At 37.8% G+C, this 9,824-nt stretch overlaps 1 non-coding gene across 1 annotated transcript; it reads right to left on the bottom strand.

Moving 5' to 3' along the window:
* Nucleotides 1-5,924: 5,924 nt before the first annotated feature.
* Nucleotides 5,925-6,030, bottom strand: LOC133799096 (small nucleolar RNA R71). The gene has a single exon (XR_009876299.1). It is a non-coding gene; the product is annotated as a small nucleolar RNA R71 (small nucleolar RNA).
* Between the last annotated feature and the right edge of the window lie 3,794 nt (nt 6,031-9,824).

Raw genomic sequence — 9,824 nt, 5'->3', positions numbered from 1 at the left:
CGATATATCGCCTACAATGGGTGATTTATCGGCCCTAGGGAAAGTTTTTCAAACATTTTTTAAACCGAGTTCATTTTATTCCTTAACCTCTTAGCAAGCCTCTGAACGTTTTGACCGAGTCTTAAGCCTCTGCTGAACGAATATTCAAATGTTTTTCAAGTAATATTCAGTATTTTTATTCAAGCTAAAAGAAGATCTTTACACTCCTTGAACTCTATAAATAAGACCTAGTACCCAACCATTTCTCTCATTCTTCAAGCTGTGTTCAGAGCCTTCAAGCTGCTAGGTTTTCTATAGAGAGATAAATATTGGGAAGTAAGCTATTAAACTCTTGGGAAGTAAGATAAATATTGTTTTTTTTTTCTATATCGAGGTGTAGTTCGGTTCTAATACATTCAAAGGTATTCCTAATCTTAAGTTCATTTTAGTTTAATTCTTTAGTTTTCAATCAGATCCTAACTCATTATTTTTCCATTCTTGGTTAGGTATTTCGAACTTAAGGTTTCCTTTCGGTAAGCTCTTTCTCTCGGTGGTTTAGATTCATTTCTTTTTCATCTCCTTCTTTTAGAAATACTCACCTTCTCATTGTTGGTTTTTAGGAGTGTTCCAAATCACGTCCTTGTTCTCACATCCTGATTTTGGTAAGGAAAATAGGTTAGATTATATGATATTTTTATATGCTATGATATGTTATGTGCTATGTATAAATATGTTTTCTAGTTACTTGGGACTTATAGTAACTTTGATAGCAAATTCCAAGATTTTTATCATTATCGTGGAGTAGAGTTATGATATACCCTACCTCGATTAGTAGACTGAGGACCTAGATGGGTAATCATATACTATTTTGTGATCTAACCTACCTCGATTAGTAGACTGAGGACCTAGATGGTTTTATCACATCCTACCGTAATGAGTTAATGGCCATTAATATTGTAGTCCTATATGATATATGTTCTTAGGTCATATGTTATAGTATATGTTTATGTTTATGTTTTACGTTTTTAGTAGATTTTCCTTGCTGGGCATTAGGCTCATTCCTTTATTTTTATGTCTACAGAAAAATAGTTATGGCAGCAGAAGGATTCTTGGTAGCTTGGGGTTGTGTATTGAGGAAGAATGGATTTGGTGGACTGCGTGAACGATTCGAGGACGACGTTGTTTTCAATCTTTTTAATTATGTTTCTATGTACTTTCCTGTAATGCCCTGAATTCTCCGTTCTGTTTAACGGCGTGAATAGTAGGCTGGGAGGGCCATACTTGCTTAATTATGTTATTAATTTATAAATGCATGTATATGTTGATTATATTATGATATGATGTGAAATGCATGCATGTGAGTCCATATTTCTAATTACAGGGGTGTGATGGTAATTTGGCCCGTTGAGGATAAATTGATTATTTGTACGCATATTGGTGATATAATTTGAGACCACATTATGATGTGGGTTTGTTCGAGCCATTTGGCATGAGACGATCAAGGAATGTTAATTATCGGTTTGGTCATAACAGGCTCAAGCTCGGGGCTCAGGGTGAGTCTCGGGGTGTTTTAATGATTAGAGTGTTACCGGGCATTAAAGGGTAACGGGATGTGGATTATTGGTGTTTGAGTATATTGAGATTAGCGGGAATTGGGAAGCGTTAATCATGATTAACGGTGTAAATGGAAAGTGCCAAAATTACCCTTGAAGTGGCTTTAGAAGCTTTAAAAGACCTAGGGGTATTTTAGTCTTTTGGCTTGGATATTTATGATGTTTGGAGGCTGTAGAATAAACAGAGTAAAACAGAGACAATTCTTCTTCTCCTTCCCGTACCTTCTCATTCCTTCATCTTCCTTGTGAATTTTTGTGATCTTGTTGAGGATTTGAGCTTAGGAGCTAGGCCTTGGTACTTTGGGAGAGTGTTCCATTGTGGAAGAGCACCATAACCTGAACTTGAGGTAAGCTTTTAGCCACTAGTTTCCATGTATGCTCTGTTTTCGTTTTAAGATTTCAGCTCTAGATTTTGGTGTGGAAAGTTGGAATCAAGGAGAGTTTTTGTGGTGTTTTACTTGGGTTATGATGAGGGAGAGTTATGGGTGATGTCTAGGGGTTTAAATGGGTGTTTGGAAGAGGTTTTGGGTTGGTTTGAAGGGCTGGTTTGAGAGGGAAAACGCAGGGGAAATTTCTGGTGCGTTGCTGGTTTTTGGCTGAAAGGGGTGTTGAGCCGCGGCATGGCATAGGTGCGCCGCGGCCCAAGGTGCCTGCCAGGGTTTGGTCGCCTCTGTTTGGAGGCGCGCCGCGGCGCAGCTGGGGAGGGCCGCGGCCCTTAAGGTAATTTTGGCCAAAATGGAGTTTCTAGCATGGGGATTCAAGCCTAAGGCCTCGGGGTTGAGCCTACTACCCGGTTGAGTAGTGTTTGATGTCCCGGAGGTTAGGTTTTGGTTTGGGAACCTTTTATTGTTCAATTTACTGATGGAATCCCATAATTGGTTATGACCAGGTAACCGCTAAAGGACCAAAAGGTTGATCGTTCTCAGGGTCATTCTTTTATTCATTCTAGCTTGAACCAGAGGTAAGAAAACTGCACCCCAAGTGTGACATGCATGGATAATCGTGAGGCATGTTGCTTGTGTAATATGGACATAGATTGAATATGGAATGTTGGGCATATGTTGCTCACTTGTGCATGGTACTGACTTATTAGTCAGGTTTGGCAAAGGTGCTAGTATCAACTGTGAAGTTGTGACTCATTAGTCAGGTTCGGCAGTGGCACTGGGCACTGGTCACGTTGCACTGACTCATCAGTCGAAATTGGCAAAGGTGTTAGTATCAGCTGTGAAGCTGTGACTTATTAGTCAGGTTCGACAGTGATACTGGACACTGGTCACATAGCGCTGACTCATTAGTCAGAACAGCCTTAGCGTGTATCACACAAGCCAACAAAGATTAGATCTAAATGACTCAAAGAGTATTAGTGCCAGACCGACCCCGAGGGTCGATGAAAGAAACAAGCGCTTGGGGGCTAGTGGCTTACCCAGCAGCCACTCTCCACTTGAATCATGTGATGTTTACTCATTTGTTTAAAAGCTTTATGCTCAGTGTGATTATAATTATAATCATTTGATAATGTTTATATAAAGTGTTATGTTTTCTTGCTGGGCTTTGGCTCATGGGTGCTATGTGGTGCAGGTAAAGGGAAAGAAAAGTTCACCTAGCCTTGAGTGGAGAGCTGATGTGGTGATGTGTACATATGCGACCGCTTGACCACCACGGCCAAGGAGTTCTCAGAGGAACTAGGGGGTTTACCCTACTTTTGCCGCTTAGGTCGGCGGGATTGTAAATTTAAAACAGTAATGACCATTTTTTTACTGAGAACCACTTGTAAATGTTTTGTTTAGCTCTGCAGAGCATTTTGTAATAAAAATCTTCATTTCCTTTTTATTGGTTTTATACCTTAACCTGTTAATTACACTTAGAGCACATTTTTGACCAAAGGACTCAGGTAGTGAGTCCAATTTCTGGTCCACCGTTCACCGTAACTGTTCTGGGGTAGCCAGGGCGTTACATTTCCGCACTTGGTTTTGTAAAAAATTTTAATTAAGTTAAAGTTATGGGTTATTTTTCAAACAATGGGATCCCATACCCCGAATTTATGAATTTCAACATTTACCTTAGAGTTTTTAATAAAGTTATGAATGTTTCGTATGTATGTTTTCTTAAGAATAGTGTCTATGTATAGTCCTCACTACACAAAGTATGAGCAAGGACTTGGGGGAAAATATTGTATGTATTTTTAGCACATCCAAAAATTAGTTCTGTGAGTAGGAAAAATCTAGCAAGGTTTCTTTATCAGAATAAGGCACCCTCTTACATGTATTTTGCTCGAGGTAAAAGAAGTACTCGAGTCTGATAACTCAATTTTAGTGTCATTTTAGAATGTATTTTGTGGTAATCTGGAGTCTTTTTATTTGTTTTGTGTAAGATTACGCTTGTGATTGTCTTTGTTGTAGGTAGGTGCTATGAATCATGAGCTAAATGTGAAAAGAAGAGGAAATTGTGGAAAAATGGAGCTTTTGGTGGTTGTTTGACTCAAATTGGCGTTAAGGATGAGGTTACAAGAAGTTTTTGACGAATGAAGGATTTCAAAAGGTCAAAATATGAAGAAAAAAAAATAGAATTAGAGTCGTAGCATGGGCTAAAGGTCCGCAACTCTAGCAAAGTCAGAGGCTGCATAACTTGCTGAAAGGAATTAGGACCGCGAATTGGTCAAGAGAGTTGCGATGCTAGAAGAAACAAAGGAAAATCTAAGATGCATATCAAGATGCGGGCCGTGACCTGGTTGAAGAGGGCCGCATCGTCTAAACACCTAACCAGATTCTGAAATGCCTTAAAAAAAGACACGGGCCGCGACCTAAGAAAGGCCAAGTTGCGACCCGCCTTGCCAACAAAGAAGAATTCAGTATTTTTTTTTTTTTTTATATATAAATTCAGACTTTAGTTTTTAATGAGAATTAGGTCAGATTTTTTTATTACGAATTTAGAGAGCAATTCTAATTCTGAGATGTTTTTTTTCTTCTGCAGTTTCATATTTTTATTTCTTCTTCAAGCTTTTGGATTTTATGTTTCTGAATAATTATTTTGTTGTTTTAGTCATGTCTGATACGAGCTAAATCCTCTATCTAGGGGTTAATGTAGTCACTTGGATTTCTATTTAATTTTATTATGATGTTCAATTGATTCTTCTTCTTTATTCTAATCTATATAATGTTTGCTTAAGGCTAGTAAATACCTGATCAATATTAGCTTAATTTATGATTTTGATTCAAAATTCGAAAGATGAGAATTGAACATGCTATCTTTATATAGACATAGGTTACATATTGGACAAAGTACCTGTATGGCTTGTGTAGTAATTAGGTTTCTATGCTTAATGTATGCTATATGTTTATGTTTATCACAGAGATGTAGAAAACCTGCATATAGGTTGAGATCTTATATCTTGAAAAAGAATAGGAATTAATTTTTGTTAACCTGCTATTAGAATAGGAAGAAAGAAATTTAGAACTGATTAATAAAATTAATAGAATGAAAAGTTGATGAAGTTAACACCCTAAGTTTTTAATTATTGAATCAATCTTTATTCTTGCAAAGTTTATTTTAATTTTAAGTCTTAGTTTAAAAATCACTCTATTTTCGACAGCCAAATAGAAATTAAAAGCAATTATTAGTAATTGGTTGATAGTCCTTGTGGGAACGATACTTTACTTACTATTTTATTACTTGCATCGATTGTGTATACTTGCAAATCATATTTTACCAATCAAGTTTTTGGTGCCATTGCCGGGGACTAATATCCAATATCAAAATTAATTGTTTTTTTTTTGTTCTACTTTGGATTTTACTTTAAGTACTCATCGAATTGTGACTGTATTGTGTTTCAGGAATTATTGGTATATGCGAGGAAGTAGACAAAAGGAACTCATACTGATAGATCTTGAAATTGAGAGAACATGCAGACAGAACTGCAAGATAAAGAAAATGATGGAGGTAATGCAGGTAACGTAGCAGCTGAGGCTAACCCGCCATTAAGAAATTATGTACTCCCTACTGTTACAGGGATTTCAAGTATTCGTCCTCCTACTATAGAGGCGAATAATTTTGAGATAAAACCCTCAATCATTTAGATGGTGCAAAATTGTGTACAATTCGAGGGATTACCAAATGAGGATCCGAATCTCCACATCACCAATTTTTTAGAGCTATGTGCAAAATTCAAAATGAACTGGGTGAGTAACAATGCTGTCAGATTAAGGTTATTCCCATTTTCATTAAGAGACTGAGCTAAGAGTTGGTTGAATTATTTATAAGCCAACTCTATAGTCACTTGGGAAGACTTGGCTCAGAAATTCCTTGGTAAATATTTTCCTCCTGCGAAGTCAGCCCGATATAGATGAGAGATTAATAACTTTCATCAGTTGGATGGGGAGTCTATATATGATATGTGGGAATGTTTTAAAGAGTTTCAAAGGAAGTACCCACATCATGGAATAGAGAAGTGGCTGCTGGTGCGCACATTTTACAATGGTTTGGGGGGAAATACAAGGAAAATTATTGATGCATCATCGGGATGAACGTTTATGAGAAAAAGCACTAATGAAGCTTATGAATTACTGGAGAAGATGGCCATGAATAACTACAATTTCCCCACTGAGCGCGAGAATAAGAAGGTGGTAGGAGTCTTAGAGGTCAATCCTATTACTTTATTATCTGCTCAAGTGGCATCTCTAACCAAGCAATTGCAGCAGAATAGCCTTGTAGCCCAAGCAATGCAAGTACATAATGTAATGAGTTGTGAGATTTGTGGGGGTTCGCATTATTATGAGCAATGCCCGAGCACTGCTAGTTGCTCAACAGGCGTGAACAGTTTGTCTTTGGAACATACACATGCTATTGGTAACTTTCCAAGACCTACATACAACACTTACTAAAATACATATACTCCTGCGTGGCAGAAGCTATCCAACCTGTCTTGGAAAAATAACCCAGGTTTACAACCACAGTATCCACCTTAACACCCACCTCATCAACCGACTTATTGACTACACTCTAGGCCCTATTATGATCTAAACCCACACCCATCTCATCCACTACCAAATCCTCCAATGAACTCACAATCAACTCAACCTGACCATTTAAATCAATTCATGACAGAGATAAGGTCTTCAATTAGGAATTTGGAGACACAAATGGGTCAGTTAGCTAAACTATTTTCTAGTAGATCACAATGTAATTTTCCTAATTCCACAGAGGTAAATCCCAAAGAGTAATGTCAAGCTGTCACTTTGAGGAGTGAGACTACGTACGATGGGCTATAATGGATGACAAGGGAAAGAAGACAGAGGATCAACATGCCACTAGTCGAGCACAAGAGGAGGTTACTGAAGACCTTCCAAAGAAAGAAAATTTGAAATACACTGAGCCTACACCAAAGATTCCTTATCCTCAACGGTTCTGGAAGGCCAATCTTGACAAAAAAATCTCCAAATTTCTTGAGGTATTTAAGAAACTTCACATTAACATTTCCTTTCCTGAGGCTCTTGAAAAAAATTCTAGTTATGTGAAGTTTATGAAAGAGATATTGTCTAATAAGAGAAAAATGGAGGATTATGAAACTGTGGCATTGACAGAAGAGTGTAATGCAATTATTCAAAAGAAACTCCCTCAAAAGTTAAGAGATCTGGGTAGCTTCACTATACCTTGCGCCATTTTGAACTTTCATTGTGAGAGGGCTTTATGTGATTTGGGTGCAAGAATTATTTTAATGCCGCTGTCCGTATTTAGAAGACTTGCTTTGGGGGAAGCTAGACCCACTACCGTTACTCTTCAATTGGCTGACCATTCATTAATGTATCCCCGAGGTATTATTGAAGACGTTCTTGTCAAAGTGGACAAGTTCATTTTTTTCGTTGTTTAATTTCTCTTGATATGGAGGAAGATGAAGATGTTCCTATTATATTGGGAAGAACGTTTTTAGCCATCGGTCAAGCTTTGATATATGTCCAGAAGGGTGAGTTAAGGCTTAGAGTATAAGGTGATGAGGTAGTTTTTAATGTTTTTAAAGCCTTGAAATATCCTTCAGCTAGTGACAGTTTTTTTAGTGTTAGTGTATTGGAGGAACAAGGTGAAGGGGTCAAGTCTATTGAGGATCCACTTGAGTTAAGTTTTATTGCAAGTCCAGAAGAGTGTGATGGTACCGAAGCCAACGAATATGTTAAGTGGTTGAACTCATCGGGGAAAATTTATAAAAATAAATATGAGGAATTGGGGCAAGTGCCTGAGAGGTCGCTTCCATCTATTGAGAAACCACCAATCCTTGAGTTAAAGACATCGCCTGACCACCTTTGGTATGCATATTTGGATGAGAACAACACACTACATGTTATTATTTCAGCTTCGTTGTCTCTGATTGAAGAATAGAAGGTACTTAGGGTGTTGAGGGCTCACAAGCTAACAATTGGGTGGACTTTGGCAAGTATCAAGGGTATAAGCCCTTCAACGGTGATGCACCACATATTAATGGAGAATATTAAGCCTAGTATCGATGCTCAGAGGAGGCGTAATCCTTCAATGAAGGAGATGGTAAGGAAGGAAATCCTTAAATGGTTGGATGCAGGGGTGATTTACCCAATATCTGACAGTGCATGGGTTACACTTGTTCAGGTAGTCCCGAAGAAAGGTGACATGATAGTGGTTACGAACGATAATAATGAACTGATTCCAACTTGTATGGCGACGGGGTGGAGAATTTGTATAGACTACCATAAACTTAATAAGGCAGCAAGGAAGGACCATTTCCCCATGCCTTTTGTAGATCAGATGTTGGACAGATTGGCAGGCCATCCTTATTACTGTTTCTTGGATGAGTATTCAGGGTATCATCAAATTTCCATAGCACCAGAGGATCAAGAAAAGACCACCTTCACGTGCCTTTATGAAACATTTTCATTTCGGAGAATGCCATTTGGGTTATGTAATGCTCCATCAACATTTCTAAGATGTATGATGTCTATCTTCTCAGACATGGTAGAAAAACGTATAGAGATCTTCACGGATGACTTTTTAGTCTTTGGGGCCTCTTTTGATGGATGTTTGACTAATTTGGAGAGGGTTTTGAAAAGATGTGAGGAGTCAAAATTAATATTAAATTGAGAGAAATGTCACTTTATGGTGACCGAAGGAATAGTCTTGGGCCACAAAATTTCACGCCATGGAAATGAGGTGGACAGGGCCAAGATATCTACAATAGAAAACTTACCTCCGCCGGTGTCTATTAAGGGGTTTCGTAGTTTTTTGGGCCACGCTGGATTTTATAGGAGGCTTATAAAGGACTTTTCGAAGATGTCGAAGCCCTTAACCACTCTACTTATGAATGGTGTGGTGTTTAACTTTGATGCTGAATAATTAGCACACTGAAGGAGAAATTGGTATCTGCTCTTATTGTTGTGTCACCGAATTGGGAACTTCCTTCTGAATTGATGTGCAATGCGAGCGATTATGCAGTAGGAGTGGTTCTGGGAAAATGACTTGACAAGGTATTTCGAACGATTTATTATGCTAGTCGAACCTTGAATGATGCTCAATTAAATTATGCAACTACTGAGAAGGAATTGCTTGCAATTGTCTTTCCATTTGATAAATTCATGCCATTTTTAATTGGTAATAAGGTAATTGTTTACACAGATCATTATGCTATTAAGAACCTTATGACCAAGACGGATGCTAAACCCCGCTTGATTCAATGGGTCCTATTATTGCAAGAGTTTGATATGGAAATTTGCGACAAAAAGGGGACAGAAAATCTAGTTGCAGATCATTTATCTAGATTGGAAAAAAGAGAAGAGCCTAATGAGAAAGAGGAACAAATTGATGAAAACTTTTTGGATGAACAATTATTTTCCATTGAAAGTGAAGAAAAGCAATCGTGGTTTGCTAATTATGTCAATTATTTAGTAGCTAACGTTGTGCCTACTGACATGTCAAGGCAACAACTTAAGAAGTTCTATTCGGAAGTCAAGCATTATTATTGGGACGAGCCTATTCTCTTTAGTCAATGTGTTGATCAAGCAATTAGAAGATGTGTCCAGGAAGAGGAGATGATTTCCATTCTCACTCATTTCCATACTTTACATTGTGGTGGTCACTTTGGAGGAACAAGGACAACAGCAAAAGTTTTGCAATGTGGGTTTTATTAGCCTACGTTATTTAAAGATGCTAGTGCCTTTGTCAAGAGTTATGATTGTTGCCAAATGAACTATCAAGAAGAGATCAAATATTGATGAGTGG

Source organism: Humulus lupulus, chromosome 8, assembly GCF_963169125.1.
Source record: "Humulus lupulus chromosome 8, drHumLupu1.1, whole genome shotgun sequence".
In the NCBI taxonomy this organism is placed as follows: domain Eukaryota; kingdom Viridiplantae; phylum Streptophyta; class Magnoliopsida; order Rosales; family Cannabaceae; genus Humulus; species Humulus lupulus.
The sequence above is the reverse complement of the archived record's forward strand: the minus strand, read 5'-3'. Positions and strand labels throughout refer to the sequence as shown.